Below are 19,815 nucleotides of genomic sequence, written 5' to 3'. Positions count from 1 at the left end.
GAAATAAGCAACATTGAAAACCACTTCAAGGAGGAAGTCGATGTGTTGTACAAACGTATAGTGAAAGAAAGTGCTCTCTTCACAGAAAAGTTCACTCCATAGCAACAGTCCCTTTCAGAGTTCACATGGTGGCTGTGAGCTGAGTGAATGGATGGATGGTGCAGGTAGTCCTGAGTAGAAACAGCAGACCTTCCAAAGGCCTAGCGCTACCTCAAGGAGAACACAGAGTAGCCTCAGGACACGAGAGACCACGGTCATAGTGTAACAGAGAGAGCTGTGCTGATAGGGTCGAGTAAGGAGAGGCTTGAGGCTGAGAGCGGGCTTCCCTGCCTAGGAGCGCCAAAGAACTTGCAGGACTCCTGCTCTCCTTGAGCTGTGGCTTCCTGCCCAGGCCCTGCACCTGGCAGAACACCAGACCACCGGGGCCGCTCACCCCATTCTGCCACAGGTATTTTTATCTGGCATGGTCTTTGCTCTGCTCCTTTGCCAGCTATTTAATAAATGTGAAAGTATGTGCATTTAGGTCCAAGTCTTTATATTTACTAACCTTGGAAGTCAGAGGTCCACCAACTTTCATTCTCATAACCTTGTTCCATGTTCTAAACCTTGGACACCCTTGGGGGTGTGTGTGTTCTTTTACCAATTTACATTATGGTGTAACATTTGTTGCTAAGAAATGTCCAATCTGAAAGAGAGAGCTGCTATTACTAATCTCTAAATGCATTCGTTCTGATAATTCATATAAAATTTAGATTACTTTGCTTACTACCACAGATGAATTCCTGGGAACTCGCATATTCGCCAATTATCAAATCAGTTTCATGCAGTGGAAAAACTTGTATTTCAAGGTTTTGCTATTTAAAGAAATGGAATAATATATTGAACTTCTATATGATTATGGCAGCATTCAGGGTTGTCTATTGATTTTCTTGAAGAGGAACTGATCTAAAGTGGATTGCAGCCCAGAGCTTCGGAGATGATGCAGCAAGATGGAAGTCAGAGTCACCTTGCAGCCAGCGCACACTCACACTGCACAGCCGTGCCCCATCGGTGCCCTCGCCCTTGGATACTCTCAAGCAGTAATGTACACAGGGTATGATCGGTCAAGGGAGGCCACACAGGGCCCCTGCTTTCCTAGAGTGGGGGGATTCAAACTCCACAGCTTCCCTGGAGAGATTTGCACTCTACCTCCCACCCCAATGACACACAGTGGAGCAGTCTTCCAAAGAGTGATTCTGGAGCAACTGGTAAGTGTGAGAAATTCTGAGCATGAGAAATTCTGAGCAGCCGAAAAATGACAGATGTCAACTGCAACTTCATTTACTATTGATGAATTTCAAACTGATGCAAGATGGAGAATTTTTTTTTCAACCTATAAAAATGGCCAAGATTGGGCCAGTCCTACGGTCCGTGGTTAAAGGAGCCAGATCCCACATGGCCAGCCACGTGGTTCGAGTCCTAGGGGCGGCTTGAAAAACACCCTGGGTGCGTGTGTATGCCCAAAACTCTGACAGGATGGAGACATGGGCCGAAAGGGATTGTGGCATGACTACCACACCCCCGTTGAGAGATGCTTTCTCTCTCCCTTTCTCTCTGTCTCACTGTCTCTCTGGCAAGCACATACTCCCTCTGCAAAAGAAAAAAAAAAAAAAAAAAAAAAAGGATGGCAGAGATGAAACAGCTATAGTGCAGGTTGTTATTAAATGTTCTAGGAAGCAGTCTCTAGTCTGTGCATTGCATGGAAATGATTTACTGACATTTATTTAGGGGGCAACTTGACAATTTCTCTGAAACTTAAAACCAGAATCTCTTTGAACCCACAAATGACTTTCTAGAACTCTGTCTATACATCTGTGTAACCCATATGTGCAAAGCAGATTTGCAAGGCTAATCTGGGCAGCACGGTTTATAAAACAGAAGACGAGAAACGAAACAAGACAGAGTAATGCTCATCAGTAGAGATGGTCAAGTTCATTGTGGGCAGGATTTATGTTCTCTCAGGAACTTTGTGTTCAAATTTTTTGTTTAGTGAATTCTTTAAAATTCCTAAATATCAAATCAGGGATTAATATATAATTCTAATGTATTGGGAGTAAATTCCAATATGACAGATGCAAATTTTTTTGGAGAGGTTCTTGCTAGAGGGCACGTGTGCTCACCAGAAAGACAGAGAGAGACAGAGAGACAGAAAGGAAAAAATCACCCCCCAGGGGGGATGGCCATGCCGCAATCTCTTTTCGTCCATTCTCCTCTTAGGATCCTGGGCACGCACGCACACATGCCTGGCATGAGTTTTAGCTACTGGGTCCGGGACTCAAACTGAGGTGGACTACATGGGAGTTCAGCCATTATGCTAACTGCTGGTCTCCAAGATGCAAATTTTTGAAAATCATCTTTTTTTTTTTTAGAGAGAGACTTTTGCTGTAGGATGTGTGCACTTGTAAGAGAGACAGAGACAGAGAGACAGAACTCAAGAAACCACTCCCCACCCCTCGGGGGGATAGCCATGTTACCATTCCTTCTCTTCCAGTCTCTTCTTGGGATTTTGGATATGCAAACACACAAGCCCAACGTGCTTTAAGCCTTCAGGTCTGAGACTCAAACTCCACTTCACCATGTGGAAGTCCAGTGACGTAACCATTACACTATCTGCTGGTCCTGAAAATCAGATTTTTAACACTGTCTTTAAGAAATTTATTGCATGGGAACCAGCAGTTAGAGTAATGGCTATGTCGCTGGACTCCCACGTAGTCAACCGCGGTTCGCGTCCCAGACCCGGTGACTTAAAACTCACACTGGGCGCATGTGTGTGTGAGCCCAAGATCCCGAGAGGAGAATAGAGGAGAAGGGATTGCGGCGTGACCAACCCCCCTGGGGGGTGATTTCTCGCTTTCTGTCTCTATGTCTCTCTCTGTCTGGGGAGCACACATGCCCTATAGCAAAAAACCTCTCCAAAAAAAAAAAGAAGAAATTTACTGCAGGACCAGAAGGTGGCGTAGTGGTTATGTCGCTGGACTCCCACGTTGTCAACTGTGATTCTAGTCCCAACCGGTGACTTGAAACTCACACTGGACACATGTGTGTGTGTGCCCAAAATCCTGAGAGAAGATTGGAGGACAAGGGATTGAGGTGTAGCCATGCCCCCTGTGGGGTGATTTCTTGCATTCTGTCTCTGTCTCTCTCTGTCTCTCCAGTGGATACACACACTTATAGCAAAAATCTCTCCCTCTAAAGAAAAAAAAGAATATTTATTGAAATGACCAGTGTTTGAGGTGATAGTTATGCTAATTAGTTTGATTTTATCATTACACAACATATATACATGTGGAAAAAATCACACCATACCTCATAAATATGCACCATATAAATTGTCAATTAAATATAATGACAATAAAAAAGTTGATCATGCCTATCTATGGAAGCCTCCAAAAAAAACTCCCTAGTGGGAGCTGGCCACTAATGCAATGGCTAATCCTCCTGCAAAGGAAGCAGGATCCCAAACGGCTGAGCTGGAACCTTGACCCAGGCAGCAACATGCCTGGGATCCCAACAGGAGGGAGAAAGGCAGGAGGGACTGTCGTGACCAGGCCCCTCTGGAGGGTCTCTCTTTCTCTCCCTCACATGCACATGCACTCTGTCATCAACAAAAGAATATCACATAAAATCCCTAAAATATGGGGTTTGAAGACTTTCCGGTTAGTGAACACATCCGTGTGCCGGAAGAGTAGCATATCCCAGCTTTACCGGGACAGAAGCTCATGCACACGGAACCCTTTCAGAATTTCCCTTTGTGTATCTTTATCTGTCTGGTCATCTGCAGCCTTTGACATATCCTTTATTAACATGATCAACTGGTGAATATATTTAAAAAAAAATATGATTGAGCTGGATGTGAAGAGAGAACTAAATGCCCACCTTAATTATGTGTTGAAGTACTTACACTGAGAAAATGCAAAGTTCAACAACTTCACATGAAAATTAAAAGGGTAAGTTATTAAAGGGTTAAAGTAACTACTGGGTCTTCCTGCTATCAACAATTAACTGTGATAAGGGCAATTCATCTAGAAAGAAAAAGAAAATCAAATGGCTTTGACAATATATTTGCTTTCTTTTTTCTTTTGTTTTCTTTCTTTCTTTCTTTTTTTTATTTATTTTTTTTGGAGAGGTTTTTGCTATAGGGTGTGTGCACTCGCCAGAGAGAGACAGAGAGATAGAAAGGGAGAAATCACCCCCTGGGGGGATGGCCACACTGCAATCCCTTCTCCTCCATTCTCCTCTCAGGATCTTGGGCATGCACGCACACACGCCTGGCGTGAGTTTAAGCCACTAGGTCCAGGACTCGAACTGTGGTCGACTACGTGGGAGTCCAGCGACATCGCCATTATGCTAACTGCTGGTCCCAACAATATATTTGCTTTCTAAGCATCTAAATTTAGTTTTAAAATGTAGCACCAAATAATTTAAGAGTGTTTAGGAATATTTCTGAACTTTAAGATAGTGACTATTAGGGCCAGTAGGTGACATATCGGTTAAGGAACTGGACTCCCACATGACCAACCATAGTTTGAGTCCTGGACCCCAAGACTTGAAACTCACGCTGGGTGCATGTGTGTGTGTGTATGTGCCCCAAATCCCAAGAGATGAATATAGGAGAAGGGACTATGGTGTGGTCACCTGTCCCCGAAGGGTGATTTCTCGCTTTCAGTCTCTCTGTCTCTTGTCTCTCCAGTGAGTGCATGCACCTTAAAGCAAAAATCTCTCCAAAAGAAAGAACGCTAACATTTTGTGTGATGTCATTTTCACCAAACATTTAGAATGAACAATCCGTGCCTTAAACTGCATTTGGAATACCTTACTAGGTCCTCATAACCTCTCACATTGATTAGAAGCTGTGTGTGAAGGTACTAAGCTAAGTCAGTGCCAGTCATTTCCACGGTACCCAAGACCACAAATAAACAAGCGAAAGCACTCATGTTCCACAGACTGCAATAATCTGCCCACATCATCAAGCTTCACACATTTTAAAACAAAACTTTCTCAGTCCTCAACTCCCCAAGGAGAGCTTCTCCATCAGAAATCTTACATTCAGGCAGGGGTGAATAGGGTTTTCATCTAGGGATCTAAAACCTCTGTGCTAGGCAGAGCTGTCCCTGCGCGGTGTCTGCCGTGCACTTCGATCAGTGCTATCGGTGGGCACAGATGTGGGGATTTGCATTGTGCTCTCTGGCTTTCGTCCAGGGTTGCCAGATACAGCAGAGACACACACAGGTGCTCAGCTCAATTTGAATCCCAGATAAACAATGAATAATAGCTTGGCCTTAGTATATTTCTGTGTTTATCTGAGATTCAAATGCAACTGGGTGCCCCGTCAGGAAGGGTAATTTAGGGAAAAGCCCTACAAGATGTTGCAGGAAGATACTGTTAAACATGTTATTTATCCTATCATGAAGTTCCTTTTTTATAAGGAACCTAAGTTTTTTGTTTGTTTGGTTGTTTTTCTGGCCTTAATGCCAGGAAGAGTTGGATGTCTTCAGTGACTTCATTTTTATCTTTTCTTTTGAAGTGTATGTATTTATTTCTTCCAGGAGTGAGAGAAAGGGAGACAGGGCTCCTTAACAAGGTATTGATGGCTCAGTCCACTCCCAATTTCAGCCAGTCCCAGATGGGGGGCACACATGTGTCCAGCACACTCAGGAAGGTCTCCAGACTTGAACCCCAAAACTTCCCATGTGTGACATGGGAAAACTTACCACGTGGCATCGTATTTTTCTGCCACCTAATCATCTGGCTGGTGTTTTTTGTTTGTTTGTTTGTTTTTGCTTTTTTGTTTGTTTTGTTTTGTTTTGTTTTCTTAAGAAATAGAGTCTTGGGGCAGCAGGTGGTGTGGCGGTTAAGGCAGCTGGATCCCACATGGTTGACTCTGTGGTTCGAATCTCGGACCAAATGACTTGAAATGAATAATGGTTTACTGTAAGTATGTTTCTTCTTCTTCTTCTTCTTCTTCTTCTTCTTCTTCTTCTTTTTATTTTTTGAGTCTTTTAATCAATTAATTAATTTATTTTTAGAGTATTTTGCTACAGTATGTGCTCACCAGCGAGAGAGAGACAGAGAGATAGAAAGCGAGAAATCACTCCCCAGGGTGGATGGCCACACCGCAATCCCTTCTCCTCCATTCTCCTCTCGGGATCTTGGGCATGCAAGCACATGTGCCCAGCATGAATTTTAAGCCACCAGGTCCAGGACGCAAACCACGGTCGACCACATGGGAGTCCAGCTACATAGCCGTTACTGCTGGTCCCAGTAAGTATGTTTCTTCTGTTTAGCTGAGATTCAAATTTAACTTGACTCCCCATCAGGAAGGGGAGTTTTGGGTGCATGTGTGTGCCCAAAATTCCAAGGAGAAATGAAGGTGAAGAGATTACAGCATGGCCATCCCTCCCTTAGGGGTAATTTCTCACTTTCTCTGTCTTTCTCTGGTGAGCATACATGCCATCTAGCAAAAACTAAAGGGAAAAAAAAAAAAGAGAGAGAGAGAGAGAGACAGATAGGGTTTTGCTACATGGCCCTGGCTGGCCTCAAACTCACAACCCTCTTACTTCAGCCTCCCAACTAGCCAGTATTGCATGCTCCAATCCCTGTTCTTCTCTTAAAGGGTCTGTGAAGGAGTGCTTGGGCAGTCACTCTTTGAACTGTTGCTGCTAGAAGCTCGCCACAGACAGGACCCCTCTGTGTGCCAGAGCGCACACGGGCATATTCCTAGCTTCTCACTTCCCTGGCTCCAGTCATAGGCCCATCTTTGGCTTCCTTCCTTCTGTTGCTCCTACTTTATTATTGTTATCTTCTTGGGTCTTGTATCATTTTTAGCACTCTTCAAAAGTTTTGGGGACAGGGTGTGTAAAGAAAAATAAACAGTCTAAACCTGCAGCCTTACAAAAATAGTTAGATAATCCGATACGGAGTCCTTTGTTTTGAATTCCATGTAAAATGGTTTTGAGGCCGAAGGTTTATTTATTGCCATTTGGAGGTAACCAGCAAAGGCCCACTTTGAAGGTGGTCCTGGGGCTGAAGCCCTGAGGATGGTAACGGAGGGAGGAGCCAGTGTTTTTGTTTCTTTTACTGATTTTTTTTTTAATTTATGTATTCGCCTCTCTTTTCCCCTTCTTTCTTTCCCTTTCTTTTGCTTTCCTTCCTTCCTTCTTTCTTCCTTCCTCCCTTTCCCTCTCCCTCCCTCCCTTCCTTCCTACTTTCCTTCAATTGCTAGAGGATGTGAGTGTTTGCCAGACCAAGAGACCAGGAGAGAGAGAGGGAGAGAAAGGACCCCCTAAATCGGGCATGGTTAGGCCACAACCCCTTCTCCTCCTTCTTTCCATCCATCAGGATTTTGGTCATGGCTGCATGAGCCTGGCATGTTTTTAAGCCACCGGGGCCCGGATTTGAAGCACAGGCAGCCATATGGGGTTCAGGCTCCGTACCCACCAGGCTGCGGGGCTGGCCCAGGGAGCCAGTGCTTCCCTTCGTCGTTCAGAGACAATGTCGCAATGCTCCAGTCGGCATTTACACGCTTTCCCTTTATGGCCACTCCTAAAATCATCATCCTTTTGCTCGGCGAACATTTCTAGTAATGTGACTTTTCTTTAAATACTCCACCTCCTGTTTTTCCGTGTTTTTTCTCTTTAAGCTCTAAGTAACTTAATCACGATGTAGATAAGCAGTTCTGTAGCTTCTTGTTAGACGGAGAAACAGGATGACAGCCCAGATGGGGTGTTCTGTGTGCAGTCTCATCTGAAAGCCAAGTTAATTAGGCAGAAAGGTAACTGCTTCTGCGGGTGCAAAGGTTGAAGCTGGGCACTTGGAGCGAGGTCCTCCAGGTAACTCTTAGTAGGCTGAGCCCCTTAACAATCAGTGCTTACGACCTGGCAACAATGTCCCTGTTTGTACTTTTTCTATACAACTAAGTGTTCTTGAATGTCGTCTCTTAAATAGTTATCACTTTGCCATTTCCCACTTTTTTTAAGGATTTTTTTGGCCGTAGGGCACATGCACTCACTAGAGACAGTGAGCCATCGGCTCCCGGGGGGGAGAGGGGGGGATGGCCACACCACAATCCCTTCTCCTCCACTCTCCTTCTAGGATTTTGGACATGCATGCACACGTGCCTGGCATAATTTTTAAAGCTGCCAAACCTGGGGCTTGAACCATGGTCGGCCATGTGGGAGTCCAGTGCTTTAACCACTATGCCATCTCCTGCACTCCTCTCCATGTTTTTCCACCAAGCATGTGTGTACATGCTCCAGGTCCTGACAGGATGGAGAAGTGGAAAAGGGTTTGTGATGAGACCACCCCCCATTGAAGGGTGAAAAGGTAAGAACCAGTTTTTAAAATGCACCGTTAGGCCCGTTGGAGCTGAGACGGTTAAGGCACTGGGTCCCACACAGCTGACTGCGATTTAGGGTTCGGTTCCTGACCGAGCAGCTTGGAAAACAGGCAGGCGCGTGCCAAAAATCCTGACAGGAGAACGAAGGAGAAGGGATTGTGGCACCGCCATCCCTCATGGGTGTGCCTTCTTCCTCTCCCTCTCTGTCTCTCTCTCCAGCAATTGTGTGTGCCCTCTGACTGCTTTTCTATAAAACAAACAAAAAACCCTACAGTGTTTTCTTTCTTCTAAAATATGGGGAGTTTTTTTGTTTTGTTTTGTTTTGTTTTCTTACTACATGAATTAGAATGATGCACAGGGCTTGAGAAAAATCAGTGCACAGAATGAAAAATGCCCCGAATGGTGACAAACTAGTAGTCGTTTCAAAAAGCGAATCAAAGCGTGGGTCTCTGAAATATGGCCATGGAAAGGAAAACACAGAACACTGTTAAGAAAAGTACTGGGCAGGGCAACTCCCAGGGCAGAGCCATGGCGCTGCCCATAGCGCTGGCTCTCAGCACATTCTCATTTGACACTACATGCTCTTGAACTCCGGGACTGGGCGTTGCTCCTATTCCAGCCTCACAGTAACTCCTTTGTGAAGTTTCTCACTGCACTTCCTGGTTTCATCAACAGAGGTCACTGTGGCACTACTGCTAATAACTCCCTCCAGACTGCACAACGGAAAAATGCATTCAGTCAGTCAACAACCGTGTGTTAGATGGTATCAGGCAGTACTTCCAGGCAATAGGGATAGGGAACCATTTCAAGGAGGCAGGCTGGACACCACTGGAAAACAGGTGCAGAGGATGATGGAGTTCAACACACTGTGGCCACAAATACGGGCCATGTCACTGGCAAAAGCCCCGAGGTCCTGTCCGGACCTAGGACCCTGATAGACACAAAGAGACTTTAGTAACATTTATGTTACTAAATGGGTAATATGATGGATTCCTCACACGGCCGACCACGTTTGAGTCCCGGACAGGGCAGCTTGAAGATCAGGTCAGGTGTGTGTGTGTGTGTGTGCATGCCTGACATTCCAGGAAGAGGAGAAGAAGGGGTTGTGGTGTGGCCATCCCCTTGGGGGGTGATTTCTCACTTTCTCTCTTTCTGTTTCCCTCCCGGCAAGTGCACATACTCTATGGCAAAAACCTTAAAAAAAAATGTATATCAAGTATCACACATGAACTGCATTCCCCCTCCTCAACGGATTGACTTACACCATTAGAATCCTTTCTATAATATATATCTAAATACCTTGCAGGTATTTCTTCAAACAAGCAAATAGACAGAAACAAAATAAAAGTTAAAAAAACGTTCATGGTTCTTTTTCTTTCAGAAGCAAGTTATGTTTTATTATTCATCTTTTATAAAGAAAATACCCACAGCAGGTTGTACTCGAACATCCATTATCTTCCCCTTGAGCAGCAAGCCATTTTCAATTTTTTTTTTTTAGGAGAGATTTTTGCTATAGGGCACATGTGCTAGCCAGAAAGACAGACAGACAGAGAGATAGCAAGAAATCACCCCCTAGGGGGGTTGGCCATGCCGCAATCCCTTCTCCTCCATTCTCCTCTCGGGATCTTGGGCACGCATGCACACGCGCCCGGCAATAGTTTAAGCCACCGGGTCCAGGACTCAAACCGCAGTCAAGTACATGGGAGTCAGCGACATAGCCATTACGCTAACTGCTGGTCCTGAGCAGCAAGTAATTTTCAATCTTGGTTAGGGATCTTTTAAAAATCTCCATGGGTGTGCTAGCAGGTAGTATAGTGGTTAAGGCACTGGACTCCCACATGGCTGAACTCAGTTCAAGTCCTGGACCTGGTGGCTTGAAAATCATACCAGGTATGTGAACTTGAGTGTCCAGAATCCTAGGAGGAGGATGGAGAAGGGAAGACTGAGGCATGGCCATCCTCCCTGGGGGGGTGATTTCTCGCTTTCCCTGTCTCTGTCTCTCTCTCTCTGGTGAACATACACACCCTATTAAAAAAAAAAATCCCCATGCTTAGCCTCATCCCTGGCCAATCTCATCAGAACTTAGGGGTGGGGTTGGAGGGTGCAGGCAGCTGTCTGCCTCTGAAAGCTCCCAGCAGAGTCCAATCTGGAGCCCAGGTTGAGAGCCACTGCCCTAGAATGTCCTTGGCCGTGGTCATCAACTAGCATTGTAGCATTGAAAATAATATTTTATGAACAATTTCTTTAAATATCTATTTCTTCAAAGTTGCCTGGCAAATGGAGGGTCATTTGGTTCCAAAAATTCAAAATAAATTTTGCATGGATCAAATAGGCTGATGCAGTTGGTTCTCAGGGAACGGCATCTTGCCAGCTTGTACCCTTCCGAAGGCTGCCTGCAATGACCTGCAGGTCATGCGAATGAGTTTTATGTCAATAGCGTTGAAGTTGTTTTCTCTGAGTGGTTAACCACTTCTGCTTGGTTAAATAGGCAAACAAAGGTGGGATAGGGAACAGAACAGAGCTTGATTAGACTCATGTCCACCTGCGATAAGTGGCTGCCCTTCCTCGGAGGCTCGGTCTGGGACAGAAGCCGGCTCTCAGCCACTGGCCCTGCTTTGTAATTGGTGACAGGTGCTGGCTGTTGCAGGGATTTTAACGTCCGGCATATTCACTGATGCTCATCACAGCGAGTCTAGGAACAGGAATTGATTTTTACCGTTTCCTTTTAAGTGGATTGGCCACTCTCTTCACTGATGTGGGTTTTCTGCTGTGTAAACACTAGCTGAGTGATGAGAATTGGTATTATTTCAAGGGTGGTTTTAAAACCTTTGTTCACTGGAAATGATGGCAACTTTTAAATTATTTTTATTTTATTTTGTTAACTGCCAGAGGGTATGTGCACTCGCCAGAGAAAGACAGACAGGAGAAAGAACCCGCCCCCAGGGGGCGTGGTCACAGCCCAATCCTCCATCCTGTGGGGATTTTAAGCACTCATGTACACGTACTAGGCATACTCTTCAGGCTGCAGAGGCCGGGATTTGAACTGCAGTCAGCCAAATGGGATACAGCGCCTTTAACCACTAGACTATAGGGCTGGCCCTGTGGTGATTATTTTTAATACGCTAAAATTGCTAAAATATTTTCCACTCCATATGGACTAAGTATGTGAAAAGATAATTTACCTAAAAGGAAATAAAAATGTGTTAGCAAGCTGAAAAATTTTCAACTTCATTTATAATGGAAGATTCAAATGAAAGCAAATATGAATTTTATCTGTTCTATCAAATTATCTTAATTATGTTATAATGCCTAGTGTTAATGAAGATATAAATGAAACTATACTATCCATCTATCCAGTGCTGGGAATTACATAAAGTAGCAGCAAATGTTTTAAAAAATAATTTGATGGTAGTTACAAGTGTTTTAAGAAAATCAAATCCTTGGAGCAGCTGTTAGCGTAATGGCTATGTCGCTGGACTCCCATGTAGTCAACCGCAGTTCGAGTCCTGGACCCGGTGACTTAAACTCACACCAGGCGCGTGTGCATGCATGCCTAAGATCCCGAGAGGAGAATGGAGGAGAAGGGATTGCGGCGTGGCCATCCCCCCTGGGGGGTGATTTCTCGCTTTCTGTCTCTCTGTCTCTGTCTGTCTGGCGAGCGCACGCGCCCTATAGCAAAAACCTCTCCAAAAAAAGAAAAAAAAAAGAAAATCAAATCCTAAGTAATAGCAACTTAGTAATATTGATATAATGTATGATGTTTGTAATATTATGGTTAAACAGTATGAGAGAAAAATAAATTATAAAAAATTCCAGAACCCTTTGTAAATATAGAGGACATTTGCGAAAAGTGATACATTTTCTTAAAATTAAAACTAGAAAATAGAGAAAGGGTATATACAAGGGGACTTCAAAAAACGCATGGAAAAATGCAGTTCAACTATGAGTTTGTTTTGGTGCAAAAGATTTTTCAAATCCATGCACAGCTTTTTCATAATATGTTTTTCACAAACATTTCAAGTATCTCTCAAATTTATTCAAATATCTTCAAAAATATTTGGAAAATAATTTAACCTAAAGGTCTAACAGGATACTATATAATTACATATACATAAGGCATTATATTGTTCAGATGCTATATATTATTTCAATATGCTAAAACCATCAGTTTAGTAGTTTAAACATTGTCTATGAAGCATCATAGAAAAAGTTCAGGCAACACATGTGAATAAAATTAGGGCCAGCAGGTGGTGTGGTGGTCAAGGTGCTGGATTCCCACATGGCTGACTGTGGTTCAAGTCCCAAACCCTACGACTTGAAAAATCACACCAGGTATGCCTGTGTGCAAGAGGAGAGTGGAGGAGAAGGGATTGTGGCTTGGCCACCCCACACCTGGGGGGGATTTCTCACTTTCCCTCACTCTATCTCTCTGTGGCAAGCACATGTGCCCTATGGCCAAAAAATAAGTACAATTGGGGCCAAGCCGAGGATGTGGAGGCAGTAAGGCACTGCCGGAATGATGGGGTGGAAGGGGGAAACTCTGCTTAAAAAGTACCTTTCTCAGGCCAGTCCCTGGACTGGTTAAAGTGGCTGGATTCTACTTTACCGAGTTCTAGACCTGGCGGTATGAGAAACGTGCTGGGTATGTGTGTGCACCCGCCCAAAATTCTGAAAGGAGGGAGCTATGGAGGAGAAGATAGGGCATTCCCCATGGTAGGGTGCTTTCTCACTTTCCCTTTCTCTGTCTCTGTCTCCCTTTGGTGAGTGCATGTGCCCTCTGGCAAAATTTTAAAAAGAAATGAAAATACCTGTCTCTCTCTGTCAAAATAAATAAATAAATAAGTGAAGGAATGAATGAATAAAAAGGAAGAAATGTGTAAACTCAAAACTCAAATCTGAGAAATACAATGCTACAGTACTTGCGGTCGGATCAGGCCGAGAAAAAGGCAACATGTAAGCTTCGCTGTAACAAGGCGATGATTATTATGGCACTTGGCGTTGGAGAGACAATACCGGGGGTTTAGTAAGACTTGGGAATGCAGGAGGGAGCACATGGCAATATTCTTTTTCCTTTCCCACAATGGAGCACATGTGCATTCACATGAGGCTGAAGGGAGGAAGACCCTCCATAGGGTCTGGTCGCATGTGATCCCCTTCTCCAGTCCTCCAGAGCTTTCAGGTCTTGGCACGCTCTGTGCTGATCATTCGGGGGGTTCGGATCACAGTCACCAGTTGGGATCCAGCATCTTTCAAGCAGTTTATTATCACTGTGCCACAGAAGTTGGGAAGGCAGTGTTGGGAGGGAGGATTTTTTTTTAATTTCTTTTTTTTCGGGGGGAGAGGTTTTTGCTATAGGGCACGTGCGCTTACCAGAAAGACAGAGAGAGACAGAGAGACAGAAAGTGAGAAATCATCCCCCAGGGGGGATGGCCATGCCACAATCCCTTCTCCTCCATTCTCCTCTCGGGATCTTGGGCATGCACGCACACGCGCCCAGCATGAGTTTAAGTCAGTGGGTCCGGGACTCGAACTGCGGTCGACTACGTGGAAGTACAGTGACATAGCCGTCATGCTAACTGCTGGTCCCGGGAGGGAGGTATTTATGTTAAGTAGTTAACCTGCTGTAAAATGCAGATTCATCAGAGAGAAATATGTGTTGGGGAAATGAAAGTAAACCATTTTGTTCAGAAAATAAAATCACATCTTCTTTTGCGGTAATTCATTTATTCATTTGACCTAGCAGTATCTTCTGAGGAGCACCTTTGAGGTGCAGGGTTTTAGTGGTGGGTGAGATACAGACTCTGTTCATGGGGCTGAAATTCCTAAACAAGAGACAGAAACGATATGGATGGTAATACTATCAAATGTTTATTCTTAGGCTTCGTGAAAATAATAGCCTCATAAAGTCAAAATCTGTCAGGCTCCTTTAAATTCATTTGGTGAAAGAAAAACAGTCCTGACCTCAACACTCAAACTGTTAGACAATTGCACGCCGGCAAGAAACTTTCCCTCCAAAGAAGGGCCAGCAGGGAGAGAGAAGTCGACTTTGCCAAGGAGGTCAATACGCCATAGTTTCTCATGGGACTTCAGGCCGCTCCCATTTCTTTCCTTCAGGATTCTATGTGGACTTTGGGACTTAGAATAAAATCTCGCCTTCGCCTCTCATGGTAGGCTGTTTCATTTGGTGACGAAATTTCTGCGTGGTACCTACTGTGTGTTCAGCACTGTGAGGATCTGGGGACACAATCAAGCCAGCATTGCTCTTTCTCAGAGAGCACGCAGCCTAGTGGCCGTGACCAAGACCCGTGGTCATGCCGTGGATGCTGACAGTGCCGTGCTCCACAGCCCCATCGGGAGGTCCTTGGGTGATTCCTAAGCGCCATGATTGGGTTCTCCCGAGACATGCCTCCCTCAAACCTTGTGATGATGTTGGCACATTTTTACCGGTCAGATGTGAGAGAAAAACAAGCTGGGGAAGTGAGACCAGCTTCCTGAGGGAGGCATGATTTGTGCAGGGTTCTGAGGGACAAATAAGAGTCTGAAGTTAAGACAAAGAAATGTGGAATGGTGCAAAACACCCGAAAGCAAGATGCAGTGATAATGAAGATCGCCTTGTTGATGAAGTTCTTACACTCGATGTCAAACTTTTCATGTATACTGATCGGATCTTAACATAACCTATCAGTGGGCATTGGTCCTGCCTTCGCTGTCTCCGTTTTATAGGTGAAGAAACTGAGTCCCCAAACTGTTAAGAAGTGTGGCTCTAGAACCCGAGCTTGCTCAGAAGAGACTGTGTAGACTCTTCCACTGCTCACAATGTGGGGCCCCCTCCCAGGTTGCAGCCCTCCCTGTCAGCTGTACTGTCATTGTTTTCTGTTCTTGGATATGTCCTATCTCCCAGTCACACTGGAGTCATGCTTCTCGTGTCACGCACAGTGCGTCAAAGATGTGCAGCACTCCACGTTACCGGAAGATGCAAGAGGACATGTCTGGGTTTAGCGAACTGATAATATAATGAAACAACAATATCAACAAGTAAAACAATAAAAAAGAAACCCCTTTGGGAGACAAAATCCTGGTTTCTTTCAAATGTTAGAGATTAGTTTTAGCATACTTGCTTTCTCTTAATTATCAATATTTCTTCATGTATCCAACATGCATTAATGTCTTAAGAATGTTCTTGGTGCTAGCAGGTGGTGTGGTGTTTAAGGCACTGGACTCCCATGTGGTGGCAGTTTGAGTCCTACCTGGCTGCTTGAAAATCACAGGGGGTGCATGCACATCCACATCCAAAATCTAGAAAGGAGAATAGAGAAAAGGGGATTTTCCATTTTCCCTCTTTTTCTGTCTCTCTCCAGTGAGCACACACACCCTATGGCAAAAATCTAAAAAACTATGTAGTATTCTATCCTATAGTTAGATCATCATTATTTATTTTGTTTGAGGTTTTTGTCATAGGGCATGCGCTCACCAGACCAACAGAGAGAGATATATAGAGAGAAAGCGAGAAATCACCCCCCCAGGGGGGATGGTCACGCCACAATCCCTTCTCCTCCATTCTCCTCTTGGGTTCTTGGGCATACACGCACACGCGCCCGGCGTGAGTTTTAAGCCACCGGGTCCGGGATGCAAACCGCGGTCGACTACGTGGGAGCAGCGACATAGTCATTACACTAACTGCTGATCCCCGGAGAATGTCTTTTTAAAAAAGATAATTATTTATTTAATTCTATTCATTTATTATGATTGTTCAATTTGATTAGAGAGAGAGAGAGAGAGAAGGAGAGTGAGAACACCAGCCTCCAGGTCCAGGACTCGAACCATGGTCAGCCATGTGGGAGTCCAGCACCTTAACCACCACACCACTTGTTGGCCCCAGGAGAATGTCTTTAAAATATTCTATGTGATTTATTTGCTAACAATAAGTTGTCTACATTACCTAATTAATTAATAATATTTTGGGTAATATATTTATTTTATTTCCTAAACCTATCTCCTCTAAATTGTAATCTTTTTTAGGAAGATAAGGCCAGGCTGGGTTTGCTTGCTTATTATTTATTTATTACATATTTATCATTTTCTTGCCATAAGGCACGTGTGCTCAGCAGAGAGAGAGAGAGAGAGAGAGCATCCTCCCTGCCCCCAGTGGAGCATTCTCTTCTCCATTTCCCCATCCTATAAGGATTTAGGGCATGCACAGATGTTCCATGTGTTTTTCAAGTAGCCACAGCCAGATTCAAATCTCAGTTGCCCGAGAGTCTAGCTCTCTTAATCATCAGGCTACAGGGCCAACTGTTTTTCTTCTCTTTTCGTCTCTCCTTTTCTTTTTTCTTTTCTTCGTCTTTTGTTTTTGTTTTTCTGGTTTGCTCTCACCCACATATTTCCAATGACTCTCAAGTGAGAGGCCAGCGCTTCATGACTCTCACCAGTACGCATCCATGGGGAACTTTGACTTTCTGGATATACAGATTCTAACTTTTTTCTCTGCCTTGAGCCCTCTGTACCACGTCGATCTTGCTGTTCCCCAGATCTGCGTTGTTTTCCATAGAGTGCGATAACCAAAGCTGCATGGCATTTTGGGATGGATCATTTTATCAAGGGTATAAAGCTTACCCTGGGAGAAATGAAGCCACAGCAAATGAGACTGTGTTCCCCATGTGACCAACTCCTGCTTAAAGGGCGAAAGTCACAACCAGGGACTCAGTTAGGCACCAGTGAAACATGTAGCAACAGAGCTCAGCCCTCCCCACCAGGGAAGGATGCAGGGCCTGGGAGAGAGGAGGGCGGGGGCACACAGCACAGTCCAGGCCAGGCAGTGGCCTCCCAGCCAGAGCAGGGAAAGCGTCACACAGAGTGAATGGAGCCCTCCGGTTCATTCAAGATCAGATATTGTATGTGTTTCCCGTAATGCAGCTTCCTAGTCCCAGCACAGAGCTATCGGATCATTTGCAGAGAGAAAGGTGAATGTAAGAAAATTGACCTTCTAGTAAATTCCTCAGCTGATTCTTTGGGGCCAGAAGGTGACATGGAGGTTGAGGGGACAGGATCCAACACGGATCACACAGTTTGAGTTCTGGTTCCAGTCGCTTAAAAACCATACCAGGTCCATGTGCATGCATTTCCAAAACCTCTAGAGGAGAATGGAAGAGGAAGAGAAGAGATTGCAGTGTGGCCATCCCCTTTGCGGGGTGATTTCTCACTTTTTCTCTCTTTCTCTGGTGAGCACATGGGCTCTATGACAAAAGCTGAAAAAAGAAAAGAAAAAAGATAAAATGTTAGTGTAACCAGCAAATGCTATTGTACATGCGAGGACCTTTGCTTCTGAGAATACAGTGTGTCCAAATCTTCAACCAATAATCTTTTCAACCTCTTGTTTGCCTAATTTCCTAAAGTGAAAATAAAGCAAATTAAAATTGTGCAGCAAAGCCATGATCACATATTTTCTCTTTTCTTTCAACTACACTTATAAGATACACTCTAGAGGACCAGCAGGTGACGTGGTGGCTAAGGCTCCGGGCTTCCACATAGCTAACTGCAGTTTGAGTCTTGGGCCTGGTGGCCTGAAAAATCACACCTGGTGCACATGTGCGTGTGTACCCCAAATCCCGAGAGGAGTTGGTGGAGAAGACATTGCAGCATGGCCACCTCCCCTGGGGGTGATTTCTCACCTTCCCTCTCACTGTCTCTGTCTCTCTCCCTGGTGAGTGCACACACCCTAAGGCAAAGACCGAAAAAAGAAACAGACACACTGTAGGCCAGTGAGGTGTAAGTGCTTTCTAGTTTTTACTTTAATATGCTGGGCAGGCAGGCAGTGGTGACTTCAAGGCAGCTGGAGTTCAGCTCGAGCCGTGCTCCAGGGCGCTCTTTATTTTGGTTCAGGTTTGTACACTGATCTCTGCACGCCCACTTCCTTTTGGGAAGGCTGCCCTTAGAATGAGAGGGAAGTCCCTTTGTGCCTCAAAAACACTTTTTTCAAACACCTTGACGATGCCTGCAATCTCTGAGAGATTGGACATGTCAAGCTGGAAGGTGCTTGTTCCAAACTTTCCAGAGAGCGTATGTTGAAAAAGTAAGGGGGACTGAGAGGGCAGGAGGGGAGGCGGGGGACAGAGCGGTGAGAGGGTGGGGCAGGGTCCTTGCTTCAGCTGACCTTGGCCTTGGCGACTTCATTATTCCCCCAGGACCAGCCCTGCTCTGTTTGCCACTTCTTTCTTCCTAAAGAATGGGAACAGGCCTTCGAAGATGATGGTGTGCACCACCAGACGCTCAGCTACTTACTCTAGAGGAGCGCTCACTGAAAACCAGCGCTTTGTCCAAAAGGAACAGAAGAGAGATTGTTTCAATTTACCCAGATAATAGATCAAACCGGGGAAAGCTGGTTAGTCCGTGAGAGCCTTTCGTAGGGAAGACCTTTGCTACAAGGGAAAGAATGGAGATCTATTTTAGCTGCTCTGTACCTCCCCCTGCAGCTGAGTTAATTAAGGGTCACTCCAGGATTTTCAGAGTTTTCTTTGGTGGCTTCAGAGGGGAAAGATAGGAGGTGGCTTTGAACAAACAGGAACCTCACCCATAACGCCAATCTCATATTTCCACCTCAGTTCTTTTGCCAGCGAAAGCACCCACACAGAGCAAGAGCAGGGTGTGGTCCATTGTGCCAGGGAATTCACCCTTCGGGAATGACAAAACCCGAGTAAGGACTAACAGGGTAATCTCAGAAACAGCGAGTCACACTGGCTCTCAGAGAAACACTCCACGTCGCAGTGCCTTATCGTTGACGATAACAGGACCAAACATGGAGACCTGGATCCCTCTGGTGGAAGGGTACAACATGTACTTAGGGATAAGGCGTGGTGTGTTCCAGAAGGTAGCCAAGGGTCATCTGTTGTCCCTCGAACGTTCTGGTGGCTCCCCAAGGCTCCTTGGCTCTCTGCTGCCTTACAGCCGGACAGGCTGAGTGCAGTGCTTCCAGTAACTCGCCACAGTCCCTGGGGGTCACCTCGTGAAGCCTTTCTCAGCTCCCACACTTCCATCCCTAAGTCTGGAGGCATTTTCTAGGAGGGTTTGAAGAAGAGCCAAATGGAAAGTCAAACAGGCAGAAAGCAAGAGATTAGTTCATGTTAAATATATTTATTTGCAGGGCTATATTGTACATGGAAAACTAAACACATATACACTTTGCTTTTAAAAAGTTACTCATAAATTCATTAGTTATAAATTTCAACATCAAACAGTTTTTTGTTTTTTTTTTTTGGCCATAGGGTGTGTGTGCTCACCAGAGAGCGACAGAGAGAGGGAAAGTGAGAAACCGCCCCCTCGGGGGATTGGCCATGCTCTAATCCCTTCTCCTCTGGGGACTTTGGACACACACTCATATGCACCTGGGATGATTTTCAAGCCTCCAGGTCGGGGACTCAAATCGCAGAGTCAGCCATGTGGGACCC

At 45.0% G+C, this 19,815-nt stretch overlaps 1 non-coding gene across 1 annotated transcript; it reads left to right on the top strand.

The window, feature by feature from the left end:
* The first annotated feature begins 14,731 nt into the window (after positions 1-14,731).
* Positions 14,732-14,828, top strand: LOC114005702 (small nucleolar RNA U13). The gene has a single exon (XR_003547542.1). It is a non-coding gene; the product is annotated as a small nucleolar RNA U13 (small nucleolar RNA).
* The last annotated feature ends 4,987 nt before the right edge of the window (positions 14,829-19,815 follow it).

The sequence above is a fragment of the Tupaia chinensis genome, unplaced genomic scaffold, assembly GCF_000334495.1.
Source record: "Tupaia chinensis unplaced genomic scaffold, TupChi_1.0 Scaffold144276_1, whole genome shotgun sequence".
NCBI classification, from domain to species: domain Eukaryota; kingdom Metazoa; phylum Chordata; class Mammalia; order Scandentia; family Tupaiidae; genus Tupaia; species Tupaia belangeri.
The sequence above is the reverse complement of the archived record's forward strand: the minus strand, read 5'-3'. Positions and strand labels throughout refer to the sequence as shown.